Here is a 16,302-nt window from a genome sequence, read left to right on the forward strand (position 1 = left end):
GACATTTAATGTGAGATGTATGAACAGAACAGTGCTCTCTTGTGCAGGGCCGGTGCAAGGGGATTTGGCGCCCTAGGCGAGCCTTCTTCCTTGCGCCCCCCCCCGGTCTTGGCCCCGACTCCTACCTCATTCTCAATCACGCCCGCTGACTGGGGTTTTCTGGGTCGCGAGCAGATTGGGCACTGCTTGCGGCCCGCCAAATCTCCACTCCTCTTTGCCACCACTTGCGGCCCCATATGGCTCGCACCCAGTGGCGCACCAAGGGTCTCCAGCGCCCAGGGGCCAATGCATTTGTGTGCCACAGAAAATCAGTGGCATCTCTAGACAGAAGAATTTGTTTTGGGTGGGGGGGGAGCCAAAATGACATTTCTTCATCACACCCACCTCTATAGCATGGATCCTGCTTTAAAATTGGTTATAAAAAAAAGTGTTGTTAAAAAAAGTCCAAAGGGTCCTCTGCATTATTTTAAAAAGCTGGCCAGTTTCACACTTCTAGTAAAACTACTATAAAATTATTTGATAGCCTCATTCAACTAATTCTATATGATTATGAGAATGAAGTCTGGAATATATAGGAAGGGACATAATGTCAATACAAATCCTGCACCTCCAGTTCTGTATCTCTGTGCATCCACTGAAATTCCCCCAAACAATGGAGCTTGGATGTTTCCCTTACAGCTCATCATACTAAAAGATATTTTCAAATTCTGGTGTCACCTCACAGTAACAGCAGCACAAACACCTTCCACTGCCAGACACATTGTGAACTAACATAAAGCACCGCAAAAGAGACACCCAAAATCTATACTGCAATCCCATCATAACATAACAGTAATAACACCAAGGATTCAAACAATAATAACCCTACCTGTGAAAAAGCAAGGGTAAATATTACACTGGGTCCTGGGATAACAATACACCACCTACTGAGGAAACAAAACAAACCCGATTGCTATAGATCCCTATACAGACACTACATGCTAGCAGAATCTCTCATCGTGGTCACACACACAGAGCAGAGACAGACCCTCACCAAATACAGAATACAAAATAAAGGAGCACAAATTAGACAAAAACTGGAATGGAAACCCCAAGAAGCCAGACTCTGTGTATTAATAATGGAAAAACAGAACCACCATTCCTCATAAAACAAATAAAATCAAGAAACAAAGCATCAGTTATAATAGTAAAACCATACTAATAAAATATTTTAAAACTACTGATAAATAGAATTTCTATTAATTAAAATCATATACATTTTTTACAATTTCCCAAACACCAATAAAATATTTCAAAACAGTACATATATCAAATAACACACAATAATTAAAATTAATAAGGATTTTAAAAAGCCCCTGCTGTCCATACATGGGAGCTCTTGATTTCCAGTCACCCTGATATTGTCGAGGATTAGGAGGTTATCCTCTCTCTCTCACACATACTCACATGTCCATTCTCTCTCACACATACACTTTCACATACATACACATTCATGCTCTTATACCCAACCATAACCTCTCGCTCTCACAGACACTGACACACTCAGGCTCTAAGGCACTCTCTCCCCCTCCACACACACCCCCACACAAACTCTTACTCCCCTGGATTTTCTCATACACACTCATGCTCTCACTCTCACTGGCTCCCTCACATACACACAAACACACACTCCCAGGCAAGCTCCCACTCGTTCTCACACACACACACACACACAGGCAAGCTCCTAGTCATTCTCACACTGAACCCCAGGCAGGCTCCCATTCATTTTCACACCACTCCCTCCCCATCCCCCAGGCATGCACACATTCATTCTCACACACACAGACCCCCAGGCAGGCACCAATTTATTCTCACACACACCCATACACCACAAACAGGCAGGCACCTATTCTCACACATACAAACCCCAGGAAGACACCCATACATTCTCATTCACAGACACACCCTCAGGCAGGCACCCATGCATTCACACACATACACCCCCAGGCAGACTCCCATTCATACACATGCACACACTAAAGGCAGAGACCCCCTCTCTTTCTTTTGCCAGCAACCTCAGAGCCTCTCTCATTCTTCTGCTGCCACTGTCACTGCCGCTGTATGGCTATTGCGGAGGTGCTGATTGCTGCTATTGGCACTGAAGCCCATTCTGCTGCCTCCTCTGTGCAGGCCCCATGGGCTTCCAGTTCCTCTATGCTGATCTCGTACATTGTGAGATCCGCATAGAGAAAGTGCTACTCTTGCACATTCCCAAAGATTACATGTTCCAATCAGTAAAAAGTAATTTATTTCTTTTTACATTTGCTGTCTGATCTTAGTTTTCTAATCGGTTGGTCACAGGCTTTTTTTTTTCCACCTTACCTTTCTTATTTTTTTGCCAATTCCTTTTATAACATATTTATTTTCTCTCCATCTGTCTGCTTCCCTCAAACACAGGGTCAGGTTCTCATTCTCACATGCTTTCTCTCTCTCACATACACAGGCACTCATTCTCACATGCTGTCCCTCATACAATCATTTATACACAGTCTCTCTCTTGCACATGCTGTCTAACTCTCACTCCCACATGCTGTCTTGCTCAAGCACAGGTTCTCACTGTCACATGCTCTCTCTCATACAATCATTCCTACACACAGGCTCTCACTGTCACATGCTGACTCACACACACAGGCTCTCTCTCACTCCCACATGCTGTCCTGCTCAAGCACAGGCTCTCACTGTCACATGCTCTCTCTCATACAATCATTCCTACACACGGGCTCTCACTGTCACATGCTGACTCACACACACACACACACACACGCTCTCTCTCACTCCCACATGCTGTCTTGCTCAAGCACAGGCTCTCACTACCACATGCTGTCTCTCACACACACAAAGGCTCTCCCATGCTGTCTCTGCAAACATTCAGGTCTTCACTCCCACACACACACACAGTCTCTCAACTCATCTCATACACGCACACATACACACTGTACAAACCCTCAGTCTCTCTCTCTCACCTCTGGGCCTCCTCTTCACGGGCCACTGCAGGATGGGCTCTGCAGCGGCCCCGGTCTTCTCGAGCCGCGCTGATCCTCTTCTGAACGTGGCAGATGCTCCTCCTCCTTCCGGCACGCGGCTGATGCTCCTCCTCTTTCCTGCCCGCGCGGCTCCGGCAACATTTTTCTTCCGGGGCCGCGCGGGCAGGAAGGAGGAGAAGTTCCTGCATTGGCTGATGCTCCTCCTCCTCCTTCCTGCTCGCGCGGCTCCGGCAACATTTTTCTTCCGGGGCCGCACGGGCAGGAAGGAGGAGGAGCACCAGCATGTTTAGACGCGACTGTACCACGGCCCTGCGATCTTCTTGCTGTGTGTATCTGCCATTGGGATGACGTCCACCGGCGGCCATTGGCCGTCAGCGGCTCGGCGCCCCCTAATGCTCAGCGCCCTAGGCGATCGCCTAGTTCGCCTAGTGCTTCCGCCGGCCCTGCTCTTGTGATGATTTGATGACCTTCGGAGTGAGGAAACTCACTCAAAGATGAGATTTGTGCAATGTTCTCTCCATCTAACTTGATGGACTCTCTACCTGGGTAACATCAAGCTAGGTGGAGAGAACATGGTCCCCGAGTGGTTGTATGCAGGAAATACAACAGGTCTGGCATGTATTGCAAAGTGTGAAAACATTATCGCCATTTGTGCTAACTTACCTCTTCGCCAGAGGTATTAGCACAAATTGCAATAAACTGTCTATTTGCATAAATCCAGGCCCAAGGGTGCACCCAGATTAGCCATATCCACTGAATATTGCGCCAGTGTTGAATATTGGGCCCATTATATTTAATGGATGAAATCAATCTTTTTATAACAGAAGGACTGGACCTTGTGGGGAAGGAGCAATGCATCAATAGGGGTTTAACCTTAATTCAGTCATGGATGGTGCCTAATAAACTTATATTAAACCCAACTAAAACAGAGGCGCTTAAGGTTGGAAAGAAGGTTGACTTTGCCCTTCAGTTAGATGGTGTACCCCTTCCCCTACACAAAAGTGTGCAAGGGTTTATGCTGTAACTTCAAATCAACACAGAGATTATATCTGTTTTCTCTAAATATGCCTTGGAATCACTGGTGACATCTCATATTGACTACTGTATTGGTATGTTACTAGGTCTCCCTCTGAAACTGATTTATATATTTCAGTTGCTGCAGAACTCAGCTGCGTGACTGACCAAGGGGATTGGAAGAATGGTTCATGTTTTGCCAGTGTTAAAAAGCCTTCATTGACTACCTGTACTATTCTGAATACAATTCAAGATTCTGGTTCTGTATTTTTACATTATTGTATTATCTAGCACATAGTTATTTGAGCAAATACATTAAGAGGTATATCCCAACTCGCTGTTTGAGAACTGGATCTGGGGTTCTGCTGGAAGTACCTTCTGCAAAGAGAGCATAGCTGATCAGGACTCATATGCGTGCCGCCTTTTGTCATGCTACAGCCCTTTGCAATGTACTCCATAAGGAGCTCCACTTTACTTCTGATTTATAGCTTTTTAAACAACACCTTAAAACTTGGCTGTTTATTTAGGTTTATACAGACTGAGGTCTGTTTAAGCGAGTAATACTGTATCTCAGTTGAGTGAGAATCAAGCTGTGTTTTTTATTGTATATTTTTATTGTAATGTATTTTGTATATTTTTGAATTTAATTGTTGTAAGTCACCTTGGGTGTTTATATGGGAAAGCATCAGATAAATAAAGATGATGATGACAATGATTAAAACATTTCAGCAAGCAAGACTGCTGGCCTGCTGCCTCAATAGGGGGATCATCTGCTCCCAATCAATTCTGCATTTTTCTGATCCAGTGCACCTGCATTCCTTTAGTTGCCATGCTTTTGTGGCTCCTGTACATTTGCTGGAGCACTCATAGTCTTGCCCAGAAGTCAAATGATTGACTCACAATCCACACCATCTGCAGCCACAACTGTAGCACATCTGCAATATCAAGTTCAGAAAGTTAATCCCCTGTTCCTCTTCGTCCCATTTCTTTCCCATGTTGGTTGTGGAGTAATCATCTCTGTAAAATGGGCATGGGGAAGTTTGACTCCAGCACAATAGAAGCAGCCTGTTTTCTAGATGAATATGTGCCTGAGACTACAGTCAAGATGTAGGGTTCCATCAGTTCCTGCTGAGGCATCTTGTCACTCTCCTTGTGTGTATTCATTTCTCTTATATTAAATTATAGGCATCACAGCACAAACTCCTGTAGCAACTCAAACATTAGCACACACTCTGCTAGCTGTATTTATTAGAGATGTGCAATCATTTTTGCCGAATTGGACTATTTCAAAGAAATAGTCCAATTTGGCATGGGTCGGAGGACCCGAACCCAGAGACTGATTTTCCCCAAACCTCAGGGAAAATTCATTGTTCTGGTTAGCGCAGAGGGGAGGGGCACTTTTATTTAAAAAAAAAAAAAAAACATGCAACCCTTAAAATTTAGTTATTTACAACCCCCCACACTCCAGACCCCCCCCAAAAAAAAACTTGCCTAAAATCCGTGGTGGTCCAGCGGGGGTCCCGGGAGTGATCTCACACTCTCGGGCCTTTGACAGCCAGTAAACAAAATGGCACCAGTGGCCCTTTGCCCTTACCATGTGACAGGGGCTACCGTGCCATTGGTCGGCCCCTGTCACATGGTAGGAGCAATTGACGGCCAGTGCCATCATAGAAAATGGCACAGGCCATCCATTGCTCCTTCCATGTGACAGGGACCAACCAATGGCATGGTAGCCCCTGTCACATGGAAAGGGCAAAGGGCCACCAGTGCCATTTTGTTTACTGGCTGCCGATGGCCCGAGAGCGGGAAATCGCTCCTGGGACCCCCGCTGGACTACCACGGATTTTAGGAAAGTTTTGGGGAGGTCCAGAAGGTGGATGGGTTGTAAATAACTAAATTCTAAGGGTTGGGTGGTTTGGGTTTTTTTCAGTGAAAATTGCCGAGAAAAAAAAAATGACCCAATGGAAAATGAAGTTTTCCACAGGTTGGCCAACATGTAGCCCAACCCGAGATGCAAAAACGAAGCACATCTCTAGTATTTATTACTTCCACCACTCCCAAGTTGTCACACCAGAAAATCACCTTCCTATTCCTGATTCTTGCTTTCTAGGTTATTAATGGGACCACTATGGAGAAAAGTTTCAGAAGCATGATGAGTTTCTGGTGGCACTGAACATCCTACAAGTGACTGACTAAAATCCAGTGCATAGGCACCCTGGCAATAAACTCCAATTCAATGCCACCTAATGCATTAGAGTATAGCGCTAAATCTAGCCAGATGGTAATGCCATTAAAATATCCCAGGTCTGAATTCTATATCCCAGGGTCTTCCTGCAACTTTCTGGTCATCTGGATGTGTTAATGACTTCTCCATACCTCTGACGTAGCTGAAGCTATTTGGCATAGGAAGACCCAACCCATGGAAATAACGCTACATTCAAAGTTGAAGCTGCCTATTAGAGTCTGCATTTGAGCAAGTATTAGTTTCTTAGCCAGCAGTAGCCCATTCATCTTCTACAGTTTTTTTTTGTGTGGCAATCTGGATGTCATCTCATCTGAAACCAGCTCAATGCCTATCAAGATTATTACCCTTGTTGGGCCCTCCATTTTTTCCTGTGCTAAAGGTATGCCAAATGCTGTTGTCACCACCTAAAACTTTACAACAAAGATACACATCATTAGAATGCCTTGGTGTGAACAAAGAAGAAATCATCCAAATAATGGGCTATAGTATTATTTCCCAGCACCCTTACTTCTCATCTGCCCCATTGCCCTCCCGAGTGTCGTTACTTCAGAATCACCTCTCTGCTGGATGTTTTCCCTGGCAAATTGTTCATTGTTCTCTTCTCCATTGTCTGTCACTTCTGTCTCTGTGCTTGATGCCTTAGGACCAGTACTCTGAGGGTTGCACAACTTACTGTCCATCTGCTTGAACTTCATCAAAGAACCCACTGTGAAAATGCCACCCAAAGAAACCTCTTCCAATTGAAGCAGAAAAAGATATACATCCAAATCTAAGACCCCAGAGTGTTTACTGCTGTAATGATTCCAGCCAAGTTCTGAAAACCATGGGAACTGATTGGAATAGCTCCTGCTGAGTAATTACTCCTGTGTGATCCTGCAAAGCAGGGGCCAAAATTAGGAGGTTGCTCCAAGGCCAGCTGTATCCAAGGACAAAATGGCCATTCCTTTACTATAAATGTTATCGTAATGATGATTTTCACTCTAGTCAGGCGATGGATTACTGGAATTTTTTTTTATATTGGTTTGCCAGCATATGCATTGCATGTTCTTCAGTTATTGCACATTTCCACTGCCTGTTTGAAAACTGGATTAAATAAGAGAGCCCACATTTTATCAGCTTTATAGAAACTACACTGAGTCCCAGTTACATTTAGAGTAAAATACAAGGTCTTGTCACTAGTTCACAGGATGACTAATTCTGAGGCCCTACCATGGATGAACATAATGCCTCATATATACAATCCATCAGGGGCCCTGAGATTGTCCTAGAGACATTTGTTGGATGTGTCATCAATGCACTATGCTCATCTTTCAAACTCTCAAGAGCAATCATTTTAATTGGTCGCTCCTGAACTATGGAACACGTTGCCAGAGGATTTACAGTTAACTTACTTTCAGGAAAATGTTGAAGACTTTTTTTTCACTTGGCATTTGCTGATGTTGTCTGAGCTTTGAGAGATATGTTGAGACAGTTATATTCAGATTAAGCTTATGTATTTTGTTTTCCTTTTGATTATTTTATATGATTTATTGAGAGTGTTTTATCTATGCAAGCTGCTCAGAACTTTAGTTATTGGGTGGCATATAAATATTTCAAATAAATAAAATAAATAAATTCCAAGCCCATACTCCCTCCCAGTTGATACTACCCAGCCATGTATGGTAACTCCCCACAGGCAGTCCTGCCCACCTGCCTGTAGGTTTTTCTGCTGAATGAGTGGATCCACCTCAGCCTTTACTGCTGCTCAGAAAATCAGCAATGGTTCTACATTGCACATTGAGAGCAGGAGCGGATTGTGGGAAAATAGTGGCCCGAGGGATTTTTCTCCATACTGGCCCATGGGTACCCAATTACATATACAATATAATTTGCATATATGTACACACCCCTTAAAACATAAAAAAAGCTACCCGGCACGCACATGTTATAAAATCTCACCAAATACAGAATAAAGCCACATAAAGTATAAATAGAAATGTGCAGACAAAAACTAAACTGTAAAACATATCTCACCAGACTATACAGTGCAACAATGGAAAAACAAAAATGTCACCATTCTTCATGAAACAATCAATAAAATCAAGATATATAAATCATGAATCATAATTATAAAATCATACTAATAAAATAATTTCAAAACAGCTGATGAATAGAATATCCAATAATTAAAGACTCAAGAAAAATTTGAAACCTTTACCAAACACCAATAAAATATTTCAAACAGCAGACACATCACATACTACCCAATAATTAAAATGGTAGTCAGTCAAGAAAAATGAACTTAAAAAGCCACCTTTACTTACCCTCTCCAACAGTTCTCCTACTCCTTTCCCTTGCAGGCCACACCAGAAGCAGCAGTAGCTGTTGAAGCTGTCCTCACGGTCCTCTTCCTTAGGGACCACAACCAGTCTCTTCTCTCTCTCTCTCTCTCTCACACACACCAGTCACACCCTCAAGACCAGTTTCTGTCTCTCACACACCAATCATCTCCCCAACCAGTCTCTCTCTCTCACACACAAGCACACACAAGCACACACATACCACCAGTCATCTCCCTGATCAGTCTCACACATACACACGTCACCTCTCTGGCCAGTCTCTCTCAGTCACACAATGCTCTTACTCCCCTTACTTACACACAGGATTTCAATCACATACATGCTCTTTCTATTTCACTTACACACAAGCTGTCAATCACACACATGTTCTATCTCACTTACAAACAGGCTCAATCACACACATGCCCTCTCTCTCACAGCCACAAGCCAGCCAAAAACATGCTCCATCTCTCTCTCGCACACACACATTGACTCACATAAGCACCCTCCCTGACTCACATATACACCACACACATACAGAAGCACCCTCCCTACCTCACACACAGAAGCACCATTCCTTTCTCACATACACACACACACACACACAGAACTTAGCACCATTCCTTTCTCACATACACACACTCACAGAACTTAGCACACTAGAAGCTGACTTGGTTTCCAACATAAATTTTTCCTGACATGTGGAATGATGAAGATATTCTTTACATCTATTTGTATCACTTATCAACTTTACAATTGCTTCTAAAAAATTTGTGAATTCTCAGTCTTGTTTAATGGTTCATATTGTAAAGCCAATTTTCTCTTCTACCCTTCCCCATGGGTTTAGATAAGTTTTGAGTTTCCATTCTACATCTTTGGTAAAGAGAATGTTTAATCCAATTTTGATTTGTGTCAAAATACAAAGACTCATATCTCCTGTGTCTCCATGCTGTCTTCTCACAATCCTTGGCCTCCTCACAATACTTGAATGGCACCAATTATTCTCCTCTTCTCCCTTTTAGTATAAGAATGATACTTCACTTCTCCCAAAAACTTCAGTAGATATTCACAGGACCTTATAGGGGGTCCATCCCAACTCCTTTCTCCCTTCTCCTTCTCCTTTGGATGACTATAAATCATCCCTCCTCTGTATGCTGACAATCTGCAGGTTCCTTCTCAGTTAAGGGACCTCTCCATTTTGTTGTTAGAACAAGAAATATAGAAAGTAACCGAGTCCCTAGTTAATGGGCACTCAGAACTGAAATAAATTAGCATTAAAATACATAAGGGATAGGGAGGGTGGAAAGAATTCCCATATCCAAAGTAAAAGTTTCCATGGAAGCATTAATACTTGAACAGAAAAATCAGGATACAGCCATGACATGCCGCCCCTGCTAAGAGTAACAGAAAATCCACACCCGAAAATAGTAGTAAGAGTGTTTATATCAGAGGAGCTCATGGGGGAGCTACCTGCCCACAATTTTATTGTTTCCTCCCCTCACAAATTCTAAGAACATAAGAACATAAGAAATTGTCATGCTGGGTCAGACCAAGGGTCCATCAGGCCCAGCATCCTGTTTCCAACAGAGGCCAAACCAGGCCACAAGAACCTGGCAATTACCCAAACACTAAGAAGATCCCTTGCTACTGATGCAATTAATAGCAGTGGCTATTCTCTAAGTAAACTTGATTAATAGCCGTTAATGGACTTCTCCTCCAAGAACTTATCCAAACCTTTTTTGAACCCAGCTATACTAAGTGAACTAACTACATCCTCTGGCAACAAATTCCATAGCTTTATTGTGCATTGAATGAAAACGGATTTTCTCCGATTAGTCTTAAATGTGCTACTTGCTAACTTCATGGAATGCCCCCTAGTCCTTCTATTATTCGAAAGTGTAAATAACCGATTCACATCTACTCGTTCAAGACCTCTCATGATCTTAAAGACCTCTATCATATCCCCCCTCAGCCATCTCGTCTCCAAGCTGAACAGCCCTAACCTCTTCAGCCTTTCCTCATAGGGGAGCTGTTCCATCCCCTTTTTCATTTTGGTTGCCCTTCTCTGTACCTTCTCCATCACAACTATATATTTTTTGAGATGCGGCGACCAGAATTGAGAGTGTTTTATCTATGAAAGCTGCTCAGAGCTTTAGTTATTGGGTGGCATATAAATATTTTAAATAAATAAAATAAATAAATTCCAAGCCCATACTCCCTCCCAATTGATACTACCTAGCCATGTATGGTAACTCCCCACAGGCAGTCCTGCCCACCTGCCTGTAGGTTTTTCTGCTGAATGAGTATATCAATCACAAATGAGTGGGAACACAATAATACATTTTAAATAGCCTAGATGAAGGTGTCAGCAAGCCTGTCGTTGTTTTCTACCGAAACCAACCGGTCTTCTCAATCATCCACCTTCAACAGTATTTTATTTCATATATATTTTTTGTAATTTTCTGATGTATTATTTGAATTAAAATTTAAATGTAACCACAGTCCAGGAATTTTTTAAGCACTTAAAAAATTTAAATGTAACCACAGTCCAGGAATTTTTTAAGCACTTAAAACATTCCTGGACTGTGGTTACATTTAAATTTTAATTCAAATAATACATCAGAAAATTACAAAAAATATATATGAAATAAAATACTGTTGAAGGTGGATGATTGAGAAGACCGGTTGGTTTTGGTAGAAAACAACGACAGGCTTGCTGACACCTTCATCTAGGCTATTTAAAAATTATTATTGTGCTCCCACTCATTTGTGATTGGTAATTGAAATCTCCCATTATTATTGCACTGCCAAATTGGTTTGCTTCCCTGATTTCTCTTAGCATTTCTTAATCTGTCTGACCATTTTGTCCAGGTGGACGGTAGTATACTCCTATCACTATACTCTTACCCAACACACATGGGATTTCTACCCATATAGATTCTACTGGGCATTTAGTCTCTTGTATGATCTTTATCCTGTTGGACTCTATACCCTCCTGGACATAAAGTGCCACACCCCCACCAAGTTGATCCTTCCTATCATTGCGATATAATTTGTACCCTGATATAGCACTGTCCCATTGGTTATCCTCCTTCCACCAAGTCTCTGTGATGCCAATTATGTCAATCTCATCATTTGCTGCTATATACTCTAACTCTCCCATCTTACTTCTTTGACTTCTGGCATTGGCATACAGACTTTTAAAAGTGTGTTTTTTGTTTGTATTAACCTGATTTTCAGTTGTTAGGGATAATTCGGAAATCATTAGCTTCGGTGATTTTTTACATATAGGCACATGGACTATGTTTGCTTTTAATGGAACCTCTCTGTTGGGATGCCCTAACTCTCCTGTTTCATTAGTATCCTTCAAGGATACATTTCTCTGAACCATGCACTGCTGAGTGACTGTCGGCTTACCCCCTTGTTCTAGTTTAAAAGCTGCTCTATCTCCTTTTTGAAAGTTAGTGCCAGCAGCTTGGTTCCTCTCTGGTTAAGGTGGAGCCCATCCTTTCATAAAAGTCTCCCCTTTCCCCAAACATTTCTCTAGTTCCTTACAAAGCTGAATCCCTCTTTCCTGCACCATTGTCTCATCCACGCATTGAAACTCTGGAGCTCTGCCTGCCTCTGAGGACCTGCATGTGGAACAGGAAGCATTTCAGAGAATGCCACCCTGGAGGTTCTGGATTTCAGCTTCTTACCTAAAATCCTAAATTTGGTTTCCAGAACCTCTTTCCCACATTTTCCTATATCGTTCTGGTAGAGATCTAACAGGATCTCTACAAACATAAGAAATGCCATACTGGGTCAGACCAGAGGTTCATCAAGCCCAGAATCCTGTCTCCAACTGTGGCCTATCCAGGTCACAAGTACCCAGCAGGATTCCAAAGAATATATCCAATCCTTCAGTGCTACAACATTCTTTTTGCATGCAGTATCTCTCACACGGTCATCGGTAAATCCCTCAGAATCAGCAGGTCTGCTTTTTCTTGCTGCAGCTTTCTTATAAACAAGGCCAAAACAAAAGAAAACATCTGAAGAAGAATTTCAAAAGTAATTCCTATCTGGAGGTGGCTGCATGTTTGTTTTTGTAATTGGTACAAATACAAAAACAGTAAATGCATGTTAGTGTTAATATATGAAAGGTAATAAAAATTATAGCATATGTCTCATGATCCCTCTATTGCTCATCTCATCTTCAGGGTAGTGGCAGTCATACTTCAGAGTCTGTTTGGTGTCCTATTTTGTAACTTCCAGAATAGTGTTAGATGTGGACACAAGTTCTAGCTGCAAAGAGGAAAGAATATCCTGACATTTTGTCCAGGGATACTGGAATGCCATTTTACTTGGAAGTAATGATTCTGAGTGTGAATAACTTTGCTCTTTTACCCTTCTAATTGCACACTCTGAAATGATATGGTAGTCTACACCCATGGGCTGAACAGTAACACTGGTTGATAATTGAAATGCTGCAGTAAAGGGTAGGATCTAAGTTAATATATCCAGAAATGCTCCCATAATTGTCGGAAAATCCCTGTTCACTTTAAAGGAAACATTTTGCTGTTAGCCATTAACAGTATCAAGATGTAGGCCAAAAGATACTTCTGCAATTAAATCTTTACGGCAATTTCCTGCTATGAGCAATTAACTTTGGGAAACTCATTTCACATTACATTTGCTAAAAGAACTGAAAGATTAAAAACAAATGTAAAGAGTGAATTCTTATAGCATATTTTCCCAGAGAAAAATACAAACCAATTTTGTTTTTTTATTTTCGAGCAGAAAAAGGATTCTCTTTAAAATACCAGTGCTGTCACTATGGCACTGTAAATACCGTGTTTCCCCGAAAATAAGACAGTGTCTTATATTAATTTTTGCCACCAAAGATGCACTAGGCCTTATTTTCAGGGATGTCTTATTTTTCCATGAAGAAGAATTCACATATATTGTTGAACAAAAAAATGAACATTTATTATATTCTGAATAGTTGTCTGGTTATGCTGGTTTGTGATAACAACTGTGAATCCTGCAGGGTAAAAAAATCACAGTTGTATGCTCTGGTGTTCTGTGCGACGGGCATGCTCCCAAATAAAAACTTTGCTAGGTCTTACTTTCGGGGGAGGTCTTATATTTATCAATTCAGCAAAACCTCTACTAGGTCTTATTTTCGGGGGATGTCTTATTTTCGGGGAAACAGGGTATAAAGTGATTAAAATCATAGGGAGGTTGATATTCAGCAGATACGGTATGACTAAAGATAACCGGGTTACTGTATCTAGTTATCTTTATCAAGTGTTCAGTGGTGCTTATCTATTTAAAAGTGCTACTGAATATCTGTTCAGCCAGCTAGCTTTGCAAACTTAGGGCCTCATTTTCTAAAGTATCGCAGGCCTGAGATACTTTAGGGAATGCGGGGCAGGGGGGCCAAAACAGGGGGGGGGCGGGCCTGCGTTAGCCGGCAGCGATCGCACCTTCGCGGTGCGATCGCTGCCAGTTTCGCACCCAATAGTGCCACCATAGAAGGTGTAGCTATTGGGCATGAACTCGGATGCGAAAAGGGCCTTACCTTTTCGTCGTCCATGGCGTCTTCGCGGAGTCGGCCCCGGTGACGCCCCGACGCCTCCTCTTCCGACTCCGCCCCCATTTTGGTATAGCACGCGATAAGGGACATTTCGCGTGCGAAACATCCCTTATTGCGTGTGATCCAATTAGAAAATGAGGCCCTTACAGGGTCATTCATCAAGCCACATTAGGGCTCTAACATGCATTATATTGCTGATATATGTGATATTTTATATGACGCTGCCCAGATACCCTTCTCATTTACAATGACCTTTGCATGTGATTTGCATGCATGAATAATCAAATACATGCAAAGGAGGTTATTACTAGTCAATTCGATGCGAATATTTTATTTCAGCCATCTGAGAAGATGGTCAGCTGTGATAAAATAACAGCATCTCCCTGGTAAGCGTTAGATGTGCAGTGGGAAGCTCAGGACCATAAAGCAGGTCTCAAGGCCCCTGCTGCACATTTAAAGCGGCAGGGAAAAAAATCTGTGGGCTGACCCCCACATAGCCTTAGAGGTAGAGGGAGGGGGGTTTCTCCTTTAGGAAGCAGAGGGAGAGGGATTTTGACTATGTGGGTGGCAGGGGGTTGGACATCGGGGGCCTCCACTGTTGCCGCCACTGTGCACATACTTTAAACTTTTTTTTTTTATTTCGGGGGAGTCGGGGCCCCACTCAACCTTCCTTGTTCTATATGGAGTTTCATACTAAATTTTCCTTTCAGTGTCTAGGGCTAAAGGCTGTTTGGGAGAAGGAGTTAATGATAGAACCAGGGCTCATTAATTGGAAGAGGTTTTGGGCAGTGGATGAGAGTATCGATCTCAGCAAGTCTCACTCAAACTTTATATTTCTTACTACATCAGGTAATATGGACACCGGCTAGATTAGGTAGAGCAGGCTTGTGTGACATTGTGAACTAACTGATGGTACATTACAACATATGTTATATATGTTTTCAGTTCAAGTCTGGGAGTTTATTACCAGAATTTTACCCATTCACCAGCCCATAGCCTATAATTTTCTTCTGCTTGGATGCCACTCATGCCATGCTTACTTTTAATCAATGCAAGTTGTTGGATATTCTTTTAGCATATGTGTTACAAGTGGTACTTAGAAACTGGAAAGATTGTGGTCTACTGAATTGTACTTTCTGGTGGAACACAATTCGTATGGTGTATAGATATGAAGTTGTTGTAGCAGTTAAATTGTATCAGAAAAAGCATGACTACGCTATTTGGAAATCTTTATCTGACTTTTTTTGATTCTTGATTACAACTGTTAATTCTATTCATTTGAAATCTGACACATATTGGCAATTGTATTCCCTTGTATTTTATTTTAGTTATTTTAGCCATTTTTGTTATTGTAATGTGAATATAAATTTAATAAAAAGACTGAAAGTCGTCTTGGCTACAAAGTACCCACTGAAGCTTGCACCTGCTTTTTGGGTGGGTACTTTTTACATGAGAAATAACACATAGATTTGAAAAAAATGCAAACTTGCACGTTTCCCTACCCTGACTGAAACCTGCTCCACGGGAAATCATCCTTTGCATGTGCTGAAAAGTATGTGCGCTGTGGAACACTGTGCTTGCTTTCAGCTGAGATGAGGTGAGGACTTTTTGGATGCCCTGTATATGAGTACAATGCTTTGTACCACATAAATGGATTTGTAAACTGGCTCTCAAATACAAGATTTTTTTTTTTCCAATGGAATTCTTTCCCTTCCACAAGTAATTGAACATCAAATCCTTGAGCAGAAGATGCACAATTTTAAAACTATGGGCAAGTAAACTAAGCTGTAAGCTATTCATTCTGGTTTTCTCACTAACTTAAATCTTGCCTTGCCTACAATAACCTGACAATATTAATTTTAGGAGAACTTACTATGAAGAAACAAAAATTAATAACATAATAATCTGGGAGTTTTCTTGGTAAATTCCAATCATCATCATATATTATAGGCATCAGCTTAACACTGACAGCATAAACTGATTAGTAAAGCCAATATATATTCACAACTGTGTCATATTTATTCATTTGATTACCTATGTACCGTTTCATAGTCTTATTTTTTCACTTGCTATTCTAATGTATCAATAGGCTGAAATGTAAATATTGTGCTGTTCAATTTCTCC

General features: G+C 41.7%; 1 protein-coding gene across 3 annotated transcripts in view; it reads left to right on the plus strand.

Annotated features, from left to right (window-relative positions):
• Positions 1 to 16,302, plus strand: part of CACNA2D3 (calcium voltage-gated channel auxiliary subunit alpha2delta 3) — a 1,571,161-nt gene that overhangs the window by 1,481,836 nt on the left and 73,023 nt on the right. The gene's annotated exons all lie outside the window — the stretch shown is intronic.

The sequence above is a fragment of the Rhinatrema bivittatum genome, chromosome 4 (assembly GCF_901001135.1).
Source record: "Rhinatrema bivittatum chromosome 4, aRhiBiv1.1, whole genome shotgun sequence".
Taxonomy (NCBI): Eukaryota; Metazoa; Chordata; class Amphibia; order Gymnophiona; family Rhinatrematidae; genus Rhinatrema; species Rhinatrema bivittatum.